Source organism: Benincasa hispida, chromosome 10 (assembly GCF_009727055.1).
Source record: "Benincasa hispida cultivar B227 chromosome 10, ASM972705v1, whole genome shotgun sequence".
Lineage (NCBI taxonomy): Eukaryota > Viridiplantae > Streptophyta > Magnoliopsida > Cucurbitales > Cucurbitaceae > Benincasa > Benincasa hispida.
Genome location: NC_052358.1, coordinates 33,786,019 through 33,790,799, shown reverse-complemented (window position 1 = coordinate 33,790,799; position 4,781 = coordinate 33,786,019). Strand labels below are relative to the sequence as shown.

The following is a 4,781-nucleotide window of genomic DNA, read 5'->3' as shown; positions in this document are numbered from 1 at the left end:
CTTTTATTTATTTATTTCAATTTTAGTTATTTCTAACTTTTCAATATTTATTAACAGAACGTTACTACATGCATACATAGACCTTAGATAAAAAATTTAACTCTTTGTTTAAAGAAAAATAAAATGATTTCACATATAAAATAAAATAAATAAAATTTCACTAAAACATCTTAAAACATTCATTCAGGTCCCCCTAAAACATATGTTTAAAACTAGAAAACATTTAAGAACTTGAAAGTTTAACATAAAAAGTTATAGAATTTCAAGTACCAAAGACTCATTTCGAACATGAAAACATAAAATCATGAGCGAAAGCTTCTGTCTGGTCTTAATGCCACATTTACGAATTTTTCTTGTCATTCATTGGTCCATCTTTGCCCTTATCTGAAAAACATATCATAAGAAATGGCAGAGTATAAGAATATTCAGTAAGTGACCCACTACTGGGGCCACTAGGTGAATTAGTTAGCCTTCCCATCCGGGCACGGGTATACATGTTATAGGCAAAAACATAAGCATAGGCATAGACATAAGTAGTGAACCCGAAGGTCCACAAGTCATGGTAGTCATGGTGATCTTGAGGGAACACATATCATGACAATCCAGTGATCCGAAGGAACACATATCATAGCAATCTAGTGATCCTAAAGGAACACATATCATATCAGTCTAGTGATCCCGAAGGAACATATATCATAGCAATCTAGTGATCCCGAAGGAACACAAATCATAGCATGGGTGGTGATCCCAAAGGGATACCGAATCAGTCAAAAGTTGTGAACTCGAAGGTTTACAAACTTAAGATGTACGCAACCCAATAGAAAAGATAACAGTCGCCATCTAATCTAACATGCATCAAATGACTAATAGGCCTCATTCCATAAATCATAATCATATTATCAATAGTATCTTATCCAATATGCAAAAATGCAAACATAAGACCTCGTGTTATGATCATAACAACATAGCTCATAATTACTAGAACGCCCACACAGTTCGATCATAGTAAATCATTCCATAACATACAATAGTATTCTTTCTCAGTATATGCCCAATCTTAACCTCAACAACTTGGTTAAGACGATTGGCTAGTGGACAACCCAGTAGCAAGATACTTATCCCAATTACATCCGAATAATAAGCAATTTAATCTTACTCTTAACTTGGGTAGAATTTTAGATTAAGTCCTTGTCCCAAGACCATAATCAAATTTTATTTCAACATTTAGAACCGTTAACCATGTTGTAAATTAAATCTAAAGTGTTTCGAAGAATTTACCCAAATCAAACTCAACAAACCAAGGGTTGTGGAAACCTTATAACTTACCAAAGTCACCAAATTCAACTCTTAATAACACCAAACAGTTTGGTGTAAATTTCGAAACTCTTCCAAAACTTGAATATAACACCGAAAGCCCATAAACAACAATAAATCAAACCATAAGTCAATTGGTTTTCAACACTAAATAAAACCCAAACAAAACCAACATCTTATTTTGAGATTAAGCCCGAATGTAATATTTCAAGTAAATCCTCCTATTGGCTTGAGCAAACTTGAACCAAACCCCAATACGTAGTTTGCTTAATTTCCAACTTTGCACAAAAATCCAAATCTATATTTAAATCACAATTAAAGGTTGTAAACCCAACTCACAACAACATCAACCAATCTAAAAAAATTTAGAAACCTTAATCACTTATCGAAAGTCGCCAAAATCGATCTTTAAAACTGATGCAAAGTGGCTTACAACATTCCAAAACTTCAAGCTAATATTCCAAACATTGTGGGTAACATCAATTTAATGCCAAAATTTAATGAGCATTCAATAACATCCATGAAAATCCAAAAACCTACCAAAAATTCACCCAACTATTAATCCTTTATTCTCCTCTGAAAAATCCTCCAAACTCCAAATCTAAAATCCAAATGTCATGGGTGAATTAATTCCATGCCAAATTCCGTGGGTATTCAATAATAAATAAGAAAATCCATAGAAAACTCACAAAAACTGTCACCTGATGCGGATAAATGCCGATGGAAGTCCAACGACGGCAACGACGCACTCGACGGAGCACCGACTCATGGCAGAGGAGACAACGGTGGCCGAGGAATTCTGGCATGAAATCTAGTGAGAGAAAGAAGTAGAAAGAGAAAGAAAGAGAGGGAGATTAATAGTCGGAGGGGGGGAAAGAGCGGCTTACCGGTGGCGGACCTATGTGGCGGCGACGGAGGCGGAGCGACTTGCACGGACGGTGGCCGACTACGGCTAGTGGTGTGGGTCTGTCGCTTGCGTTATGCGAAGAAGAGAGAGAAACTAAAGGCACTGAGCCTGCGTGTTGAAGAAGAAGGGATGGCGTTTTTATGTATATTATTTTCTTTAACTCATATAATATTATATATATAAATCAAAACTTAACCTAATTTTGACTTTGGCCAAATTTTCTCATTCAACATACTTTAATAGTCATCAGTCTTATAGTAGTCAGAAGTGGTTGTCGAAATTGATTATCGAAGATGATTTTTACTGAAGTTCATAGTCGGAAGTGGTTGTCGGATCCTGAAGTTGGTTGCATGAAGGTGTATTAGAGTTGGTTGTCAAAATTTGTCATCGGAGGTGGTTTTCAAATCCCAGAGTTAGTCAGATGAAAGTGGTCGTCAAAATTGATCATCGAAAATGGTTTTACGGGAGATTGTTGTTGGAGGTGATTGTCGGATCCCAAAATTAGTCGCATGAAAATGGTATTAGAGTTGGTTGTCGGAGTTTTTTTTATCAAAGGTGGTTGTCAAAGCCCCGATTTGATCGTTGGAGTTGCTCACTCAAAGGTGATTTTCATCGGAGTTTGTAGTCGGAGTTGCTCATCGGAATTTGTTTTCGGAGCCAATTGGTCATTGGAGTTGGTAGCGCGAAGGTGGTCGTTGGAGTTGGGTCACCGGAGGTGGTTGTCGGAGGTCAGAATTGGCTGTCAGAGTTGGTCGCACAAAGGTTGTTGGAGCTCAGAGCTGGTCGCCGAAGCTGTCATTGGAGGCGGTTATCGGAGTTCGATTTTGTTGCCGAAATTGTCATCGGAGGTGGTTGTCGAAGCTCGGAGTTAGTCGTCGGAGTTGTCATCAGAGATGGTTGTCGGAGTCCAGAGTTAGTTCTCGAAGTGTGACAGTGGGTCGATGGATAGAGCCAATGAAGACATGGGAAGAAGGGAGAGTTAAGGTGAGTTGGTATAATATACCATGGGGTGAGTTGGTATAATATACCAACTCAACTCCATCAACATTTAAAGTTCGTAGGCCAAACAATGAGTTGGTATATTATACCAACTCAACTCAACTCATGTTAGTGAGCCAAACACTCCTTTGTTTGTTCCTATTTATTTTGGCTTCAACTCAATAGAAATAAAATCTAATAATCTGAGATAATTGATTTTTTTTAATTAAGGGGGTTACATTTTATATTATTTGTTGTTATATATTTTATTATTATATTATATTTTCTCCATATTCATGCTCATGTGCTCCTCAATTTTACAATATGTTATCAGCACGAGCTCCTGTCGTTTTCCTCGCTTTAAGGTAGGTCATTTTTCTCCTCTTTATTATAATTAATAAATTAATTTTTTTTTTGCATGTTTAGCGTATATTAAATTTCTATAAATATAATTGTGTACTTTACTTATTATATACTTTGTATTGTTTACCCCATTAGCTTTAGGACAAGTGAGACATTGTTGGGATTAGTGTCCTAAACCTCATGGTTCTCATAGTTTGTAAATTTGTATAAACAAAGTGTGATTAATAAAGTAAGAGTTATTTTTTAATGCATTAATTCCATCCAATAAACTAAGATCCAAATTTATTTTATGACTTAAACATGTATGTGATTGAACGTATAGATTGTTCATGTATAAGTAATAACCTAAATGGTCTGAAGTATATGGATAATGTTAGGTGCCTTATCTTGGTAACACTATGGATACAATCCACTTTATAATTGTTACAATACTTGTAAAGTGTTACAAACGATTTGATCTTAATTGTTAATGTGGAGACATATGAGTGGGGGTATTCTATGCAAAGAGTTTGTATAAGATCGCACCGCAAAATGATTAGTCTCTATTTATAATATCCTTACTTGAAGAGACTAACATTTCAATAGGATGACTATAAATAACTCGACCTTAATCCTGAGTGAGTGGATTCGGTTCCATAACCATGGGTTCCAATGTACGAGATCTTGTAGCACTTACCAATGAGGCTCTATCTATGAGGGTAATCCTTTGATCTGTATAAGTGAGAGTGGTTATATTTGCCAACTTAATATGCCTACCATTTTGAAGATTTGTCTGAGTAGGGAGATGGGAACATAGCTACACAAGATGAAATTCACTCATTCCCAGTTTTAGGGTAAGTAGATGAATGACTCCCTTAAGGGCTGATTCTGGGTCTTGAACAGTGAGACACCTCACCCTCTTACAAGTCAGAGAATGGTTTAGTTTATAGTTGGAGTATAATTAATTGTTCATTAGAGGGATTAGTGGTATTTATGGAGTTATATGTAATTATAGGAGTAAAATGGTGATTTAACCCAGCTGTAGTTATGAGCAATTTGTGAAGGGTGAATTTACTACTGATTGGTGTTCGTGCTCGAATCGATGTCATTAATTCAACTCTTACCGAAACAAAAATATTTATAAATCACTGAAACCTACATCTTATACTAACAAGTAGCATAAGCAGCAAGCACAGGGTCAATCCACAAGAAAGGCTTGTTTAATCTTTTATTAAGCTAA

At 35.9% G+C, this 4,781-nt stretch overlaps 1 long non-coding RNA gene across 1 annotated transcript; it reads right to left on the bottom strand.

Moving 5' to 3' along the window:
• Positions 1-222: 222 nt before the first annotated feature.
• LOC120088525 lies at positions 223-2,381 on the bottom strand. The gene is made up of 2 exons (XR_005484948.1): positions 2,202-2,381; positions 223-2,113 (listed from the first exon to the last, which is right to left on the bottom strand). It is a non-coding gene; the product is annotated as an uncharacterized LOC120088525 (long non-coding RNA).
• Positions 2,382-4,781: the final 2,400 nt, after the last annotated feature.